Raw genomic sequence first — 22050 nt, 5'->3', positions numbered from 1 at the left:
GTTAACATCGTTTCATTTATAAATATAATCCAATTTATTACACAAGTAGACAGTGAGTTATGTTTTAAAACACCTATTCCACAATTTTATACTACTTACATAAATAATAACACTGACAGTCAGTGTCATAGCTATGGTAACAATTTAGACACAAATATTAAAAATATATTTATTTTTCTTTCTCACACGAATTTGCATGCCTGTCTAGATAAGATTTTTGTTTCTTTTTTCTAAATATTAGAGGGCAACGCAATATTTGTTAAATCTGAGGTGCGGTTTACAAGGAATATTGTGTCATTTTAATGCTCATACCAATTAATATATTATTTATTTTTACGACTTTTTTAATACACTTATTTACTTACAAAAATAACATTTTATTAATAATCATTATAAATTTAGTAAAACTGCAACTATCCGGATTAATGAACGCCGGACGTTATCGTATAAAACCTTACTCAAACTATCTAGCAAAATTAATAAGGAAGTTCAGCCTTACGGGAAATCAGATATGAGAAATGTTATAATGCGCGGTAATTGGAGCATTAAATTGTATGGCAAAGTTTCTTTAAAATGATTTTTATAAAAACAAACTACTTTGCATGACGTCACCTTTTCTTCCGAATCCACCAATGATAAGAGTGTTGTAATAGATTTCCAGTTTACAGCAAATCAACTGACGAATCAGCAGAACTTATTGAGAAGAAGGGGAAGACACCTTGAGACGTCATACGCAAAGTAATTTTAAAAATACATGAGTTTTTTAAAATAATAGCGCTGATCATACGATAAACACATAAATATTATTTAATTTTGGCTTAGTTTATAGTCGATTAACAAAAAAAATAATTTAAAAACCACCGAACTTTTTCATCGCTTTGACAAAGAAATGCGTCGGCCGCTTGCGCCTTTTTTTTAAAACATCTACTTTATTTTTTATATCCGGATATTTAAAAAAAATAAATTATTATTATTTTTATTTTTTTAAATATATATTATAAAGTATTGCCTAGTAGGAGAAGACCCGTGCTAAGGCAGACTAGACGAGATTTGGCTATCAGATTGACAGGGGTTTTTTTAATATTTTCAAACGGGAGTTGCAGTATTATCGACCTTGCAATATACAAGGTTTATTTTACACTATCGGATTTTATTTCCTAACACTAAAAAGTGTTGGAAAAGGGAGAAAATTTCATTTGTGGACCATCAAAGTAACTTTTCCGCATTTGCTTAATGAAGAGAAAACCACAGAAAACTCATTCAAGAGAAGTTTCAAGGACTGTTGATAGACATCAATAGGCCTTTCGTTTCACTTGGAGAGATCACGGCATTTTGTATCCTGTTATCATTTATTGTCATTATTACCTGTACTATTCCAACCTTGAAAGATACTACCTTGTGATAAGTCATTGTGACTTATTACGGAATGGATGTGGCTTATAGCCTCGCCACCCTATGCTCCTTGCGCTGCTCATCACGATGCTCCTCGCCCTCTCCGCCCACACACTGCTCTACTCGCGCAGTGAATAGCGACGCTCCGCACTTGTCATTTGTCTTTATATACAATGGACGATTAAACTGTTGCAGCGTGCACGCTATGCATTTTTAGTATGGCTAATTTTACATATATGTATACATTTTTTGTATTTTTTTATTTAAGAAGGTAAACATGAACGGAAAAATATAAAAGGAAACATAATGAAACCCACCTAACCACGAAACCGGCTTGTCAGCAGGTTTTTTATTTTTTATTTTTCCTTTCAGTAAAAACGTTAGAGAAATTATATAATTTTAAAAAGTGATATAAACATTATTAATAACTAAAAGCATACATATTTTTACACAAAATTTATTTACGAAAAATAAAATAGATGATTGTAACATAAATTGATAATTCATATAAAGCCTTGTTACATACTCGTAATATGAGCCATTTAATTATTTTTTCTTCAAAAGTTTTGTCAACATTTTCTTTAAAGATCTGCTTAGGAACCATACTTGTTAACATACCTCGGTACTGATAAGCTTTCACGTTGTGCTAGCCTTGTATTGTGCGTATGTATAAACTTTTTCTGGTAGTTACTTTCAAATCGATATATAGAAACAAATTTGAGCCATAGAATAGCATTTACGGACAGGCACCCTTGCTTTTTTAAAAGTTCGGGTATCTCTTCTTTATCAATTCTAGCTGATCTGTTGATTAATCTAAGAGCCGAGTTTTGTAAAGATTGAATTTTTTTAATTTTGGTTTAACAAGAAAGGCCCCAACTGGTATATATAAACATATATATATGTCTCAATGTCATATCAATAAATATACATCATTCTAATATGACGCTTGTGTCTTGTGTGAGCGCTCGATGCGTACTGCGACCGCGCGATTATGTGGCCAGCCATTCGCGCTCATATTGCCGGTCCTTTGACTCGCGCTCAAAAAACCGACAAAATAGGGAGCGGTGGGCACGATGAGGAGCATGACATGCGGCAAGACGAGTAATGTTGCCACACTATGTCTCTGCCTCCTTTCTTTGCTACTTTCCATACCACTCGTCGAGTGTGCGGCAGGCCAATTAGGTCCTTACCAAGGCTTCTGGGGTAAAAAGGAAGCGATGCATAAACTCGTGGAAAGCATCTTGAGGGGTTTCATCATCACATGGACAGCAGTTGATCTCAGAAAGTTTAAAACGGTTTAGGTAGCTCATAAACCCGCCATGACCCGCGAGGATTTGTCTGAACTCGAAGCTCATACGTTACTTTTTCCTGGAATCAAAAGCATCAAAAATAGATAGAAAATAATATTTTATAAATAAAGAAATTTTCAGCCACTGTTTATTTAGCCTTTCCGTAAAGAATGAATAGTTCAATTCATAGTGTTAAGAATAGTCCAGAAACCGCATACGCACATCAAACAGAAGGCGACTCAACTACTTATAAATGAGGTTTACGTTTTGCCATATTAGTTTCTTTGTAGACATCGCTCAGTACGCAACTCCTGATTTGAATTCAACTATGCTGTGTTGTGTTCTTTTAAAAAGTAGAAATACTACTAGGATCTTAAAGAAACACGACACAATCACATTTCATGTGTAATTAGCAAATAAATATGTGTATAGCAAATGCATTACTTAAAAATTGAATTCTTTTTCTATCAGATTATCTAAGAAACAAAATGGAAATTTTGTTAGTGATGCCAGGGTAGTAAATTTTTCTACCCTACTTTGCTCATCTAATGAGAGAATTAATGAAAATTGGATCTCGGATTAAACAACTCTGTGGTAGACATTTGACCGACATTATCTTCAAAACATCAAATATTATTGGACATGATATAATAATATTCGTTTTATATAATAAAATTTGATTTAAATTTTTGCGTTCATAAAACAATTTTAGAAAAAATTAACAAATTGCTTTTTTTTTAACTTACATTTGTGTTATGATTTTTTTTCTCACCAAGCAACATTACGCTGCGACCTCACGAATGCGCGTCACGAAAGAAGGGGATAGTGGGGGAATCGATGGACACAGTCCGATGTATTCAAATATGATTCTACTATCCTTCTGGACTATTCTTAATTCTATGCTTAAATCATAAGTAATATTGCTTTTGTTCGAATGATGCAAAGTGGTTTTTCTAATAACTGACCCAAAGACATCGAAGATGATGGTTTTTGTAAGGAATAAAAGTATTATAGGACGGGTGCGCGGAGTTCATTTGAGGTTAAATGAGAAAGACGAAATTTAATTGAAGTTATTCATTAAGTAGTTACACATGACTTACATCCTATTATCTTGTACATATGGAATTAACAATAGCAAGCACTGGCGGAGAGCTGTGGGCAGGTGACACGAAATGCCAAGATGAAATGTAGTGAATTCTTCCGATGCACGGCGTTTAGTATCTCGTCCGGGCTGACTTTGCAGTAGACTACGCGTTGCGGGCAAAGGCGGATTTCGGACCTGCCAACCTCACGACTTTTGGTGTTGCTCGCCACAATATGACTAAATGTGAAATCACTGCGAATAGGGTATTATTGAAACGGGTAGGAATTTGTGTAACGGGGAAGTATGTTTAATAGGGATGGAATGACTGTGAAATATATTGAAAGGAGGGAGAGTGCCGGAAACAAAGTGAACGGTGCAATACAACCTTAGCAAATAAATCTTCGTTGAAAGAGGTTTAATTAGCAGTTCACAACGGAGTCCTAGTGCCAACCCTGATGAATGGGAGCAAAGTATAGACTTGAAAAAACGGGGGTGAAAGTAGGAGGAATACTGTCAAAATGCGATCTCTCAGGCCAATGTCTGGAAAACTATGTACCTGCGATAGATGCACAAACCTCGATATCCGTACATAATGTAAGGCTGAGAAAGGAGGTCTCCGTTCATGTAGAGTGAATGGACAGCGAAAGAACGGCCAAAAAAGATACAGAAATAGAGGAAGAGCGAAAAAGACATGGCATGACCTAACCTAACAAAAACTTGAAGATGGACATGGACATGAAAAGTCGGAATAATCGACGCGCGTGCATGAGAATATGTATGAATGTAGAGGAAGCGAGATTTGTATGCAAAGACAGAGTGATATGACGTTCTATCCTCTCTGCCTTCTCTTACGGAGAAACGGCGTGATGGTTTGTTTTGTTAAGAAAATGTCGTAGTTTAGCTTGGTGTCATTTTAGTATAACATTGTTTTTAAGCGTATTCATTCGTAAATGATAAAACTTCAGAAATGCCTATCAATTTGTTGTCCTGTTCTCATTAGGGAGGGGGTGTTTTGTTAGCGGAAGTAAGTTAAGGACAAGAATATATTAGTACGCAAGACTCGTTAATTACGGACAAAAATGTATATAATTTCGCTACCAAATGGTCCGACGAAAAAAACCATCGAAAATTCCCGATGCGCTCCGATCGCGATCGGGAAAATCGAGCGAGAACGCGCCAGCTTTCCCGACCACTTCGCGCGAGAGAGACGAAGACGAAATATCCGGTTTGTTCCTCTCGAAATTCAGTTCGGGAATCATTTGCTAGTGCGCTCCCGGCTTCGGGAGGGGCAAGACGTCAGCGAGGGGAGGGATCGTCGCTCCTGAAATGCTCACGGGGGCACACGAAATGAAACGAAACAGGATGAAATATTATTTCAATCAAAATGTCGCGAATGCCGAGCCAATAGGAATTTAAAATATAGTGTTTTGGTGTTGTCCGCTATCGATGTTTTTACTTTTCTGGTGTTCAAACGTGTCGTTAAGAAATTATTACATTGAATGAGACGATTCGCGGTTTGACGTCTGTGTATATTTGCAAAAGCTTTGTATTTTCTTTCGAAACTTTGTGTGTTTTTGAATGTCGAAATCGTTCATTTCAAGTTTTGGTGTTTGGTATTTTAAAAATTTATTATATACCTTACGGTGTGTCGAGTAATTGTTCTCATAAATAGTACTTAAAAACAATAATATTAGTTCAAGTAAGTACTGTGTTTATTATGATAAGAAACATATTTTTGTTCCGTAAAAAAATAATGCGATGTATTATTTATTAAAAATAATGTATAAAAATGTTTATAAAAATGCACATTGTAGATGTAAATTTTTTTCAAAACCTCCACATTACAAAGATGCTAAATAAATTGGAATTAAAAAGAATTAATTTAAAGAAATAATACGAATGAAATATTTCGACATGGTTGATTGGTAATTGCATTTATATTTAGTTAAACGTCAAATTAAAAAAAAAAAAATCGTTTGTAATAAAAAATAAGACGTTTGCCAGCACGTTGGAAAAATGATATTATGGAAAGAGGTAAAAAAATGATATTATTTTTAAAAAAAACCAGAACGCCCAGGCTAATTAAATTTTTTTTTTTTTTTTCAACTGGTGGGAATCGAACTCAGGACGCCATGCCAGTTTCACAGTTGGTCGTCTAACTATGTAACTGCGTCACGGCGCCTGTCTAATTTATTTGTTATAAACAACATTTACCCCTTAAGAAATCAATAATAACAAATTTAACTAATAATTTCTTGAATGTTAGTAAATAATTGTATTTAACCACTTATCGACTTTTCTATGTCTACTGGTTTCGAGACGTGTCAGGCTCTTCGTCAAGACACTAATGATTATAACATAAAAATTCCAATGTTTTTATTTATTTATTGAAAAAAATTGTTCACAAAATAAATAAAGAATTATATCTTTTCTTCCTCTTGAATAGGGTGAAAACTCGTGTTTTAAGGGAGAGTTTGTTCATTTTATATATATATATATAAATAAAGTATATTTTATTAACATTTCATTTAAATTATGTAAAAATAAATCCTTCAAATTTGATATTGCATTCTAAAAGATACACAATTTTTACTGTATGGGGTTTAGGATAGGGTGGGTCTCTTATGTTTTTTTTAAATTTAGATTGAAATGATTTTGTAATTGCTTTTGATTTTAAAATTTCTGGAAAATTATTAAAGTTTTTTACATAAAAAATGATTAAAAACTGCATTTGAATTGCATATTTGTAAAATTAAATAACTTAACTAAACATCTTTACTACAGTAATTGCACAAAAATATAAAACGGATAGTTCACGTACGTGTAAGATTCCAATATCACGAGTTCTGTTAGCATGTTGATTGTATATTTTTGTACAACTACTATAATCACTAGCATTTCATCATTCCGCTCCAAAGTCATGCGTATGGTATTCACAAAGAACCTCCAGGCATCTCTATCAGTTGCCAGTTCCTGTGCATTATCCCAAGGCAGGTTCGCGTCCAGCAGTTTTGACATGAACTGCCGACGGGAACAGTCCGCACGTCGAGAACCTGGTGCCTTGTGAAGCAGCAAGCGTGAGTAAAGCTCTCAGGAGGCGTCCGCATTATATTATGGCTCAGCCAACTGTATCACCTCGGCTTGAAAGTTGTCAGTGTTTGTTGCGTTCGTTCTCTTTTTCTCTATACCTAACAAACTCAAACCACCGCATACCTAAGATTCTTCTGAGACACCTATTCTAAAAAAACTCAGTATTTTATTGTTTTTCTCCTTAGTAAGATGATGCGATCGCATCCATAGACAAAAATAGGTGTGATGCAGGCGCTTTAAAGGCGGCATTTGATTTTTACATAAAACACTTTTCTGAATTAAAATGGAACCAGAGCTCTTAGGTAAAAATGCAGTACAAGAAAATCGAGTGGAGATACGTCCACCTAGTTATGTCGTGGGTCAAGTATTCGTCTACCATTCTTAACACCCTAGGTTCGATTCTTGGCAGAATGGACGTGAAATTGATTTCAGAAGTTGTTTAAACTACAACGTTTCATTGTTCCTGGACTGAAAGAGGGATTATGATCACCTTAACTGCTGCTTTTGGTTTGCCAATGTAGTGTTTTATGCACCGCTGGAGTGAGAATGATGGTGATGATAGCTATGGTGAAAGTGTAAAGTGGGATTTAAATGTTAGTGTAATAGGCGTTTTGCAATCCGATTCTGAACACCCTCGCGGGGGTAGAAAAAGCGTTGCTAGAACGTGATTAGTACATAAATTACGTACTTACAACGCGTTCCAGAGTATTTATACATAGAAAAGACGGTAAGTGTTTGTATACAAATATTCACCTTTCCAAGCTTATACGCATAAGTTTAAAAAAAAAGGTAATTTCAGGGAGGGTACCAAAATAACCCCATCTAAAATGCGATAAATACAGAGTAAAAAACAGTTTTTTTCAATGTTTATGGTAGTTTTTAAAATAATTATTTCACAATATTTTATTTTTTCTGCGAAATTCATACGTTTTTCATAAAATACTGTCACCAGAATAAACTGTATAATATAGCGATGCATTGAACAGCAATGATTTAATGTCACGTCACCCGTTCGTAGGGAGGTACTGCGGAGAACTGGGAGGGGAATGGATGTTAAGTAAAAAACACGAAATCCGGATTTTTGTAGTTACGGCTGGAAAAAAGCCACCAAACAGCAACGAACATATCTTAGGCATCCAGATGTTTACTACTAACTGAGATGGATATGTTCTCATCATCACTATGGCAGCATCATCTGCGTGACATATGATGTTAATGACCTTATCTCCCTTAGTAGATTCACTACTTTTTTTGTCCTTAAAAGCGTTTTTTTATATATATATTTATTTTACTTGTAAGAAAAGGTTTTTGACGTATATTTTGTTGTGCCATATTTAGTTATAAAGATGCTAAACTTGCTTTGTTGTTCTTAATATGTGTTATTTTCTAAATGTTTATATTATTTATGCCCCGAATTGAGTTGTTGTAACTCCTGGAAATGTTATTCAACGTATTATACTTGTAAAATACTTTGTGTTATATGATTTAAAAATAAAAAATAAAAAAATATGACATATTAAACGGTTTCTGGTCACGTGCCTAGTGTCTCGGACTCAAGGCTCAAAGGTCCGTGGTTCGAATTCCACTTTACCCCAACTTGATTCTCATTTTCTAATACTGAGTTATTCACAATTCGTAGAAAACGGCCCTCAAAATAAAATATTTGGGTAAATCATAAGATTTAAAAAAAAAAATATTATTTAACTACAGAGCAATTAATTAAATGTTGTTTGCACAGAGATAAACGAAGACAAAAATGGTGTTTTTTATTTAAATCATTTCGAAGAATTTTTTTTAGTAATTTTGATAAGTTCTTAATATGATTGGGTGGAATTATGCAAAAAATTCAATCAATATGATGATTTCAAGTTTGTAAGTGAATGTTCTTGATGAAAGTTCATTTTAGGTTATTATTGAAATAAAAAAAGAGTAATACTTTAATCCACAAATTTGGAAAAACCCGTTACCAGTTTCATTGATTTCGTGACATCTTGCAGACTGGCATCATTATTATAAAATTCAATGGTTTAATAAAAAAACGTGTCGGCCTTGTGGTGTAATGGTCAGCGCGTTTGCCTACCATGCAAGAGGTCTCGGGTTCGATTCCCGACGTGGTTGATATGAAATGTTTATTGAAAAGGGTGTTTTTAGCCTAGAATATTTCATAGTCCCTGGACTGGTACCTGAAGCGTAAGACTAACCATCTTACGTTCATGTAACAAAAAATGATCAAGATACGCTGCGATTGGTGTACCAATGCAAAGCCCTTTGCAATCTAGAGGTGGGTAAGACCCTGTCACCGAAAAGATACGTGTCACTTGATCTGTGTCTTTAACCAAAAACGTAAAAACCAAAGTTTAAGCAACCAAATTTTTTAAGTAGTTCAATTGAACAAATGTGTCTTTTGTTCATTTGGCTCATTTAGTTCATTATATCTCTGCATCTTTTGCATCTTCGTATCATTTGTTTCTTTCGGGTCTCTAGTTCGTTTGGCTCTTTTGTTCACTTGAGCGGAGTGTGCGCGAGTGCGAGATAGAAGCTAGATTTTTTCATGTCTTGCAGCTACAAAACGAATGAATGTTTGAAATTCTAGCACCCTCATCATCCTTGAAATAATTTAATTTATTTTTCAATTATTTAAAAAAAGTCAAACTAAATTATTTTTGAATTAAGTAAATAATATATAGTCAGCCCCACGGTGCAGTAAATATGCGCATTTGCCTACCATGCAAAAGGTCTTGCGTTCGATTCCCGACATAGTTGACATGAAATATTTCATTAAAAAGACGTTTTACACTAAAACATTTCAAAGTCCCAGGACTGACAAGTGAAGCGTAAGACTGATCATCTTACCTTCATGTATTTTTTTTAAATCGAGATTCACTGCGATTGGTGTACAAATGCAACATCCTATGTACCATTAGACGCGGTAAGAGAATTATGATGAAATAATATATATACATATTTTTTTTAAAAATATTATTGGTTTTGTATGAAAAAATACCAATTATTTTTTTAAAATTAGCAAGGTTTAATAACAAAGAGAATACTTTGTACCTCAGAGGTAGACGGATGCAAATCCAAACGTCAAATGTTCAACCAAAACCTAAATTTTTACTTTTTCTAAGTATTTTTTTAAAATTTATAGAATTAATTTGTACTTTAAGTTTCTTAATACATTGGTTCTTTCATTAAGATTTTCATTTTTAAAAATCAATGGACATGATTATAAACTGAATTTGAATATCGATATGTCATTTCATCAAAATCTAGATTTGCATCCATCTGCCTCTGCGACATAGATTTGTTTACATGTATAAATATTAAGATTTATACTTTGTTTAATTTATTTTGAGTATATATTTTTTTAAGATAGGGGAGAAGCGTTTATACAAGTTGCCCCTGAATACATTTTAAATAAATACAAAATAGTACAATAAATGTCAATCCGCCCTAAGTGTATCGTGCCGTTTGGATTTGGACAATTCGTGTTAATTACCAAAATTCACATTGAACATATTATCAATAAATCCTTAAAACTTCTTGGATTTATTAACAGAAGCACAGTTGACTTCAAAAATATCAATACCCTTAAAGCTCTCTTCTGTTCCCTAGTTCGCCCGCACCTAGAATATTCCTCTGTTATCTGGTCTCCATGTTATGATGTTCACATCAAGAATATTGAATCAGTTCAACATAGATTTTTGAGAAAGATAGGCTGGACGTTGGGCTTATCCAGAGACCTATATTCGTAAAATGAATTTGAAACTACCTTGAATATATATTTTCTTCAAGACCGTTGAAATAAATCCGACACTCTTTGATGCGCCTGAACTACTGAGCTCAATAAAATGAAATATCCCAACTAGAAACCTCAGACAAAACTTACTTTTTCATACCGATAACCATAGAACTAACTATAGTTTTCATTTCCCTATGCCTAGAATTCTTAAGTCTGCCAACAAACATACCAGTCCTGATTTTTTTGATAACAAGTTGTCTTCTTTCAAACGATCACTGAATAAAATTCAATTATAAACACCTCTCTCCCGCTTCTAATCCCACAAAGTCTACTATAAACCATTGAGTCTTTCTACTTTTTTTATAATAATTTTCTATGAACAAATGTGTCCATAAAAATGCTTACTGGGCGTATATATAAATAAATTGTTTCGGACGAAACTAGAATAGCCGAAATCTTGTTTCAGTAAGTCATGGTTAGATAATTTAGGGCCCGGAAGGGATAACTAGCTTTTATTTTATATTACTGCCATTTTAGGTCAGCATTACCAAACAGTATGTCGTTGTTGTCTCAGTCAAATATCAGTCTGACATAACTTCGTTATATAATCCATTACTGAAATCCCATTGGGTGGTCGCGTGCAATTACTAAACATGAAAATTAAATTCACTTTACGGCAATAAGCGACGAGACTCGTCCGCACTACAGCTATTTTTGTTATGACATTACAGAATCGTGTCAGTGTAACAACACGCTTGTCAGTTACAGTCATGTAACAATAAATCAAAATGGAGCCTTAGTCCCGACACAAACGAAGAATATCTCTCTACCTAGAAATCAATATAATTATTATTTCATACGGAGGCCGTATCTGTCGCACGCGGATAGTGCAAAAAGTCCAGTTTTTTGTATGATTTCTTACATCACAAGCTTTGTCTGCTTATACGGGGTGGAATGCTATCTCAATAATTTAACGAAAAAAATATCTACTGTCAAATCTTTCTCTTCAAATCAGAAGGTCTAAAACTTAAATTCAATATTTCAAATGATATGTTGGTGTTTTTTTTTTTAATATTACCGTTGCACGTATGCGATCCATAACCACCGCCGCATTTAGTGTTATAATTTTTTTTATTTATTTATTTAAAAAAACAAATAAAAAATAAAAACGAATTGTCAAGTCCTACTAAGCGTCAGCAGGTGCTTATAGTTAAGTTCTAATATATAAACATAATTTTATATCTTAAATTCTATAACATAAAAACTCTTATTACTATGGAAAAAAAAAAGAAAATATGTATTCCCATGTGCATCGAAAATATGTTACCATAGTAAATTTACTTCTATTAAGATTTGATTTTCAAATTACTTAAAACGTTTGGTTTCTGAATAAAATTCATAAAATAGCGTATTTATTGTTGCCGACTGTTGCCTGCTTCTAAACATAATTCGCATCAGTAAAATAGTCGCATTAATAAGGGCCACAAGAGAGCCCCCGTTTCTTCAAATATGAATTAAACAAAAGTATAAAAATAATAAACAATATATGTATACACTAAATATAGCACTCAGCACCCATCTTGTGTTCCATTTAACTTAAGTTGCGGAACTTAACTTGTAGTCAGCTAATGTGAAGCATCGTAAAAAGGCGCAACACACAGCTTTGAATTCATACTAAACTGACATGGAGAATTAGTATTTTTTACTCTACTACGCGTTTTGCATGGCAATGTTCACGCGACAACGCTTTTTTTCAGAATATAATTTCAAACTATCTTTCTATGAAGCATCAGGTGTAGTAATCAGCGCTTTTACCAATCATGCAAGAGGTCTCGGGTTCGATTCTTGTCATGAAATATTCATTTCAAATGGTGTTTTTGCACTTGAATATTTCATCGTCTCTGGATTGATACCTGAAGCGTAAGACTGATCACCTTTTATTATTTTTATTTTTGTGGATAGTTTTAATAGCGCCATTTTTGTGAAAATCACCTCAAGGGCACTGAACAATAAATATCCCAACACGTCTTGCAGCGATATAGCGCATTGACGGTTGGGATTCAAGTTCCTCATAAAATTATAATTTTATTTAATAACAAATAGGACCTAGATTACATCATGTCTTGCAGCTACAAAGTGCATGGACGGTATAAATTCAAGCCCTTCTTTACATTATTTAAAAATTAAATTTCGGTGTTTCTGATTATGTAATAAAAATCTTTTAGAAATAAGAGCAGGATTGCAACACATCTTGAAGCTATCGAGAGCATAGACGGTTGGAATTCAAGCCATATTTATTAATATTAAGTTTAAAATAATTTGATCGTTTATGACAATGATTACAAAAATAAATACAATAGCAGAGTAGTAGTAAGTTAGTCGAGTTTTCATAGTAAAAAGTAAACAATAAAGAATCTTACCTCCATGTTACGAAAATGATTAAGATTGGTGTATTAACGCAGTTTCCCATGCACCATAAGGTGCGAAAAGCGAACGATGATGACGAGTGCATATAAATGCATTCTGGACAAATATAGATAAAAAATAATTTTAAGTAAAATTGGCAGTTTCTTTATCGTTCTACAGAAAGTAGAAAAACGACTTTCGCAGTGGTGATAGCGAAAGGACGAAATATCTACAAATATTTTTTTTTTGGCGCCATTATTTCATTTATCCAGGCGAATATATAAATATTTCTGATAATCACTCTTCCTTTCTCCGGCTTCCTTTCCACCGCGCCCCCATTAATCTTCTTACACCAAAATAACACAATGACAAAAAGCGGGCTGCAACAAATCTTCCTGAAAACAAAATTTCAAATCCGGAAAATCCTGAAAGAAAGGTAGGACGCGTAATTACAAGGAAACTTATCATAGAATTAAGGGTGGAATAAGTTAATCATCCCTCAAAGATAATTTAATCTGGATTTCCTTTTTAAATTTGGTTTTGTTTAATTTTTCATTATACTTTTCTGAAATTTGGTGAACCTTTTTTCTTAAATAAACTTATAATTTTTTAATTTTGTTGCAACAGAGAGGGAAAAAAAATTGATAAGGAAATATGGAATTCTAGGCATTTACAAGGCTTATAACCTGTCGTTGGCTGGTTTAAAAGACCACTTTACACACAGTAACATGTACTATTCTGCCTATGCTTAAACATCCACATTTCCTTAACTCTTCCATCTGTTGGCTTTTGTGAAGTAAAATACCTAAACCTTTATAATGTAGGAGAGATTCGTTCGTCCTGGTTCTCTTTCACACACAAAGTTGTATTCTTAATTTGACTTAACATGGATTATATACTATGGACTATGGAGAACAGTGAACAGAAGTATTTGGTGTTAAGATAAGATGAATCCGTTTATTTCCAAATGAAGAGAACAAGAGGACACAACGAATTAGTCGATAATTTGTAGCATCTTCACCGTAAACTGCGCAAATATCGCGAGCAGCTTTGGCAGCTTTATTCCTTAGATTGAATGCGAGCAGAAGGAGGTTTCAAAAATGCTTACTTTCGTCTACTTGACATTCCATTTTAATATACGTAACGTAAAAAAAAACACAATATCTTGTAAAGCAGAAAATTTTGTTTCCAATGACGACCTTTACTTTTGTGCTCATTTTTAAATTTGTAAAAAAACGGACACAACTTATGCTTAAACCTAGTATGTCTAATTATTAGTAATTCAAATTTCGCTCAGTAATTAATTTGAAAAAATATAAGATATTTTTTTTAAAAGAGATGAAGCTTTTGAAAATACGGAATTCTAGGCATTTACAAAACATATGCTCTGTCATCATCTTGGTTAAGTGATCACACACTTCAATTTTTTGGATGAATTTATGCTTGGTTTAAATATTATATTCAACAAAAATTCCATACGTTAAAATGGAAGTCAACTTCTTGCAGGCAGTATGATAAATGTTACTAAGTGTTTAAAGCGATTAAATTCACTGACGTTAAAAATGCATATAAATATTTATATAAATCCCGTTCGGGAAACTTTCATTTTGATAAGAATTTATCCAAAAAGGTTTCGCTTCTTCCTACGTTGAACCTTCGCCCATTGGTTCCATCGAATAAAGTCAAAATATCATCATCGACGGCTTTACAGGACAGGCAGGTATGAAGATGAGGCAACTTGGGTTATGGCTCTCCTGAGCCATCCAGGTCCACCGCTGCACTCTCAAATCGTCTCGGACTTTCTTTTTCGGAATGTTGGTCATAAAATCGAACCACCAAATTCTCATATAAATTAGCTCTGAAAAGTTAAGTGTTTTGAGTTCTGGAAATGTGCCAGGATTGGCTTTCATATAGGAGTATATATATATATAGTTGGATAATTTATATAGCGCCATTTTTGTGAAAATCACCTCAAGGGCGCTGTACAATTAATAAATATCCCAGTACGTCTTGCAGCTACAGAGCGCATAGACAGTTAGAAATTTAGCCCCCATTTACACATTTTAAAAATTGACAAACAAATTTAGTGTATTAATGATACTAAAAAAATTAAAATAATATGAATAATAAAAAGGAGTAAGATTGAAACACGTCTTGCAGCTACTAAGCGCATAGACGATTGGAATTCTAGACCCCATTTATAAAATTTAGGTATTTTTAAGTTGGTATATGAAAGCTAGATAACCAGTCATAGTGCAGCTACAAAGCGCATGGACGAGTGGAATTCCAGCAAAGTTAGAATGATATCAATAAATTTATAAAAAATAGAGCATAGTAGTAAGTTTGTCAAGTGTTCATGCCAAGAACTAAGCAATAAAAAACTAAATAAATAAAGCACTATATCAACTCCATGGTTAACAAAGGGAGATAGATGAGGAGTACTTTTAGTATACCATCAAGTGTTAAATAATAATCGGCATTGCGTTTTGACCGAGTATAGACTTGAGTTCTAAGCAGTACGCATCGTGCAAAAAGTTGTTCCAGCAACTCCTAGGCGGGTTGCGAGACCTTTGTGCATGCTACATTCTTTAGTTATGCGATCTCCTAATTATTTAAGAGAAACCGCGGTCTGATTTTTTTTTATACAAACGCATTTATTCTCTGGATAATGGTGCACGAGCAATGTTTTTCTTTACACAATTTTTAGAGCCACGGATTCATTGGCAGATAGATTGGTATGGTTTTCAATTGAAATACGGCCCAAGAACTTGGCAACTTGGTCAAGAAACGTCGCTATGGAGATTTTCCATGTTCCTTTTCGCAAAGAATCTTCACCAACCGACTCAGTATTTAACAATGCTCCATAAAAAAATAATCTTTCAGTTGATAGTACTCACAGATTTCCTCAGGATGATGTGACAAAATAGTTAATGAAAGATTTTAAAATTATATATTACAAAGTTTATTACAAGATAAATATGATATAATAAATAAACAAATGTGTCTGTATTACATTCACAAGGAAAAGAAAAATTCTTAATTTTGATTACAAACTAAACAATAATGTACTAATGAGAAAGCACGAAATTAAAGATCTTGGGATTGTTTTAGACTCAAAACTACTTTTTGAATCGCATATCAATAAAATTACCTCCAAAGCATTGAGCATGTTAGGTTTCATAATTCAAATGAGTAAACACTTTGATAATTCAAAGGCCCTTATTTCATTTTATTATACATTTGTCAGAAGCCATTTGGAATACGCCTCTCAGATATGGATTCCCCAGTATGCCATATATATAAGTAGAATAAAAAATATTCAAAACAAATTTATAAAGTACCTTAAATACAAAACCGGTATTTCTTATGTATCTACTCTCACTGCCTCCACCTTCCATGGAATCATTTCTCTACAATACGCAGAGTGTGTGCGGACCAACTACTGCTTTACAAAATTATGACAGGAATGGTTCACTGTACAGAGTTGCTTGGTTTAATAACAATACATGTGCCAGCCAGGATTTGTAGACGGTACCACCTGTTTCATGTACCAATAAGTAAAACATCGTATGTTAAAAATGATTTTTTTCGTATGACTTTTTCAATGTACAACACAAAATTTAAAAAAATAGATTACACAAACATTACTCTTTCAGATTTAAAATTTACACTAAAAATGTATTATGTAACTTAGTAGACATTATAATAATAAGTATGTACATTTCCCCTCCCCTCCTTATCCTCTCTTCAAGCATTTTTGTCCTTATCCCGCCCAATTTACAGTAACTTAATGTTCTTAAAATAAATATTTAAAAAATCTTTGATTATTGAGTACATGAAAATAACATTTTTATGCGTATAAATTGTATGTATTTATTTGATATGTAATATATTTTCTTTACTAACTTTGTATACTATGTGGAAATCTGTTATTAGTGCTGAGTTTATACACTATATCTGTTGATTTCCTAAATAAAATAAAATAAATAATTTACCGATTGATACAATAAGAGACTCTTATTTAAATTTACTATTTATTTATTTTTATTTTATTTATTGGGGATATCAACAGTAATACATGTAACAAAAATATAACAAATAAAATATACAGAGAATAAAACCAATGACAGATATCCACAGAAATACATTAAATACACGTACAATACATACAATACTAGTGTGTTTGTGTGAGTGTAAGTGAGTGAGAGGGTGGGTGAGTGGGTGTTAGGATGGAATGAGGGTGTCAAGTGTCGAAAATATAAATATTCATAAAATATTGAGAATTAGAGATAAAATTTAATAAAATAAAATAAAATAAGATAAAATAAGACTTTATTATTGAAACTAAGTATAAGACAAAAAAATATGTTTAAGATGCGCATTTTAAATGTTATTTTTTTACAATCAAATGGATCAATAAGGGGAAAGTTCAAATTGTATTCACTAGCAAAACGTATAAGTGGAGAGTTCTGGGCATAGTTCGTACGAGCTGCTGGCACATGAAATAGAGAGCTCGACGTGTGACGGGTGCGGTAGCCGGGGACATTTAATGATAACTCCGACAAAAGACTGAGTATGTCATGAAGCACCCCCATGTCCAACAGTAAACAATAGACTGAGAAATAATTATTTAAAAATTGAAAAAAATAGGAATAAAAGGAAAAACTATAAAATGGTTTGAAGAGTACCTTGGCGGTAGATACCAAATAACGAAGGTGAATGATGAAATTTCCGAGCCCCTCAAAATTTCATTTGGAGTACCACAAGGATCGGTTCTCGGACCGGTTTTGTTTATTATATACATAAATGATATTGTCGAAACATTAAAATATTCAAAAATAAGACTCTTTGCAGACGATGCCTTAATATATATATCGGGAGAAAATTATAAAACAATTATGGACAGACTAAATCATGATCTTAATAGTGTATCACTGTGGCTAATAATTAATAAATTAAAATTAAATGTTAACAAAACTAAATATATGAATATAGGAAACAAAAGAATAGAAATTACACCATCAATTGTAATAGAAAATGAAAAACTTAATGAAGTCACTGAAATTAAATATTTAGGTATAATGTTGGATTCAAAACTTACAGTTTACCAAAACGCTAAGATGGTAATAAATAAGATTGCAAAAAAAATATCAATTTTGGGAAGGATCAGAAGATTTATTGATAAGGACTCTTGCAAAACTATTTACAAATCAATTATTGAACCACACGTTAACTACTGTAGTAGCATTTTATTTTTATCAAAGAAAACATAGATAAACTAACTGTATTACAAAGTAAAGCCTTTAGAATCGTTTTGAAAAAAAACAGATATACGAGGGTAAAGTCGATGGTAAATGAAATGAAATTATTAACATTTAAACAAATAATATTTTACAATACAATGATATTTGTTCATAAAATTATAAACTCTAATAAAAAAAACAGAATTTTGGAAAAAATTGTTCGGAACCAGCATGAACACGATCACAATACTAGAGAAAAGAACAAAATTAGACTTCCATTTAGGAAAAAGGCAAAGTCACGAAATTCAAATTTATTTAAAGCTATTAAAAAGTATTACGAAATGAAAAAAATATTTATGAAGAAAAAAACATATCAAAATTTAAAATAATGGTCAAGACATGTGTGATAAACAATTTATAAATTAAATATATTTGCAATGTTATTATTAGAACACACATAACAATATGTATAATATGTGTGCCCTACTTTAAGATTTAAATAAAAACAATAAAAAATATATATACTATAAACGATCAATTTTCATTTAGCCACAAAAAACCACAAAACTATTTAACTTGGTGAATATAATAAAATACAGCTTTCGTAGAATATCGATCAACTTCTTGAGGAGGTCCATTGTGAGATTCCATCCCGATGGTCATCTTTTTTATGATTTTTCCTCATTCAATATCCTATCCTCCTAACGTTTCTTATAACGTGGGTATTTCTAAGTTTCAGTTACTACAAGTATAGTATTTTACTGTATACCCACCAGCATGAAACAAACATTTAGTGGATTCATCATCCGAAAGCTTAAGTATTACATTTTCCAAGTAAGATGTAATTGGAAAATATATTCTAATGTTATTATTAGAAGTACGGATATGGCATTTTGATTAGGTTAAAGATTGAGGGAGCTCTGCGTCAAAATTAAACAATATTAGTTGCTTGTTCAGTTCTACATTAGTCTAGTTAAAGGTGAGGTTTTGACTTACGATTCGGCTCCAATCTCCCGGGTGGTTTATGGTGACATCTTATTTCAATTTTGTTCACCAGATCGTTTTAAAACGGACGTGATTTCTCTGAACAGCATTTTTGACAAGAGCCGTGTTCAAGTAGCGAACTGTTTTACCGAATGTAATGCGGGTTGCTACTCTACAAAATGAAGTATCAGAATATTTTTTTCTCATACCTACTTAGTCGGTAACATGAAAAACTACAATATTATGCAATGATTGCATAATATAACATAAATAAATAAATCTGTTTTTGAATTCCAGATCATTTCTGAAAAACTCTTTATAAATTGAAAGCAAACATTTATTTTATAATAAAAAAATTACAATAGGTAAAAAAAATACTTTAAAGAGAGGGATATGGAAGTTTAGGCATTTACAGAGCTTATGACCTGTCATTGGCTGGTTTAAGTTAGCCATTTTACACTCTGTGTAACATTTACCATTTTGCCTATGTTTGAAAATCCATATTTCTTCAACTCTTCCATCTGTTGACTTTTGTGAAATTAAAGAGCTGAAACCTTTATTGTTGTGAAGAGACTCATCTGACTGAATTATTTCACATACTAGGCAACGCCTGAAAACAATTTTCCAATTTGTAAACTTCTTCTTGGACTGAATTACTGACTGACTGGTGGATGTAACACAGTGTGTGAAGAGGCCACTTAAAACAATGACAGATCATAAGCCCTGTAAATGCCTAGACTTCCATATTCTCTTCTTAAGGTATTCTCCATCCCTGTTGTAATTTGTTAATCTTAATGACACCTGAGGGGGTGAAATCCAGTCTTTTGTCTACAAACATTTGGACAAATTCAAATAATGTAATTTATCTTATAGCCTACTTTCGTAATTTAAACGTTTTTCTGTTTTACCTCTTTAAAGACTGTGGTAAATAATACCTTTGCGCGCGGTGATGAACGTCGTGTTACCTGTTAGTAAAAGACGGAGTGTTTTAAAGTTCAGACATTTGAAAAAAATGAAAAACATGGATACACACTGCTTAATAATTCTTTATCCACATTTTTTGCGAATCAACATATAATTTAGCCCTGTTATAGGAAAATAAATTTAAAATCACAAATACGCCGCTCTTGTTATGCGCGTGCTTCCCACATCATTGTCATCAACCGACTGAAGACTAAATCTGTTTTAGACGACACCCGCCGCAGAACAGCGTCTCTGTCTACCTTGTTATGACTTCTATCTTCGTGCTCTCTATTGTATAAGGTATCTGTATAGATGTGTTGCTGAACTAGTGGACATTCATTCTGGGCGTAGCAAGGATACATATTTTTGTATTAACATTTAGCATAGTTATACAATATATGACAGGGTTACGAATGATGAAATCAGGCGAGAGTGTAAATCTGAGATAAGTATAATTGATAAGATTAAGAAAGGGTCTCTGAGATGGTTTGGTCACGTAGAACGAATGGACGACGAGAGAATGGTAAAACAAGTATATATGGCAAAAATGAACGGCAACGTTAGACGAGGACGACCTAGGAAGACGTGGCATGATCAGATAAATCAAAATCTTAAGTCTGGTCATGTCAAAATTAGACAGAACCGAAGGGCATGTATGACAAGATTTATGAATGTGGAAGAGGCTAGGAGTGTATGCCAGGATAGACGTGTGTGGCGGTCCATTCTCTCTGCCTACCCCTACAGGGAAATGGCGTGATGGTAGTAGTAGTAGTAGTAGTAGTAGTTATACAAATTTTACTTTCCAAATCAGGTGTGAAAATATCCATTTGAAGATTACGAAAATACGAATTCGTCATTTAAAAAAAATAGAGAGATATATCAAGTCTTGTGTTTTACTAGTATTAAAAACATACAAGAGTTTAAAAAAATATCAGAAGTCCAAGATATGATTTTTTTAATACGTACTATTATTATCATAATAATTATTATTTTACATTAAAATTTCTTTATAGATTGAAATTATCTTATTTGATTCAAAGGTGATGTTATTTTGAAAATCACAAAATCTTGTCTCCTTAACATTTTGTTAAAAGGTACATATTGAGTCGTGTACTTTACTGTCGAGGTATCTAACAGTGCGACGAGGCATTAAGATTGGTATGGGAACTTCAATAAAACGTGGAAAAATTCGCCTTTTGAAATATTTGTGACCTGAATTTAACAACTGGTTTGTTTGCATATCGGAAAACATTTCTTAGATCATTTTTCATTTCGACGATTTCCACTGCTTCCAACGGAAAAACAACACGAATTTATATTACGATTCGATATAAACATTTCAGAAGTTTTTCTCTAATTAAGATATTGATTTACGAAAGTCGTCATTTAATCAAATGTAATATAAATAAATTTTATTAAGTGCTTCAAATATAAATTTTATGCAAAAATATCTGTTTGAGATGTTTCAATCTTTCCGTTCCGACATAACCTTAATAAATAATCAAATTAACGATTATTGGGCTTAAAATAGTTTATGAGTCCTCATTTTTAGGTGAGCCAATTTCAATCCATGTAACCGGCTACAAAATAGAGTCTAATAATATTTGATCTAGTGGTTTTTTCATAAATAACATCTTCGTGAATAAAGTAATTTAAAACGTTTAAATGCAAAAGTTTTAACAAATATATACATACATGGACAACCGCAGGCCCTCTACTCTTTAATGCATATACTTATGACATAAACAAATGTTTTAAATATTGTTAATTCATCTTCTTTGCTGATGACATGACAATTTACGCCTGCATTAAATATCACACGGACTGTGCAAAAATGCAAAAAGATCTCGACAGATT

General features: G+C 32.7%; 1 protein-coding gene and 1 long non-coding RNA gene across 2 annotated transcripts in view; one reads left to right on the top strand and one right to left on the bottom strand.

Moving 5' to 3' along the window:
• LOC148277615 (multiple PDZ domain protein-like) overlaps positions 1-22050 on the top strand; it is a 434817-nt gene that overhangs the window by 230152 nt on the left and 182615 nt on the right. The window lies entirely within an intron of this gene.
• On the bottom strand, positions 1713-19367 carry LOC148277618 (uncharacterized). Its single transcript, XR_015823407.1, has 2 exons — positions 19243-19367; positions 1713-2760 (listed from the first exon to the last, which is right to left on the bottom strand). It is a non-coding gene; the product is annotated as an uncharacterized LOC148277618 (long non-coding RNA).

Source organism: Micrasema longulum, unplaced genomic scaffold (genome assembly GCF_059751315.1).
Source record: "Micrasema longulum isolate JH-2025_06_02 unplaced genomic scaffold, ASM5975131v1 h1tg001006l, whole genome shotgun sequence".
Taxonomy (NCBI): domain Eukaryota; kingdom Metazoa; phylum Arthropoda; class Insecta; order Trichoptera; family Brachycentridae; genus Micrasema; species Micrasema longulum.
Note: the sequence above shows the minus strand (reverse complement) of the source record. Positions and strands in the feature narration are given on the sequence as shown.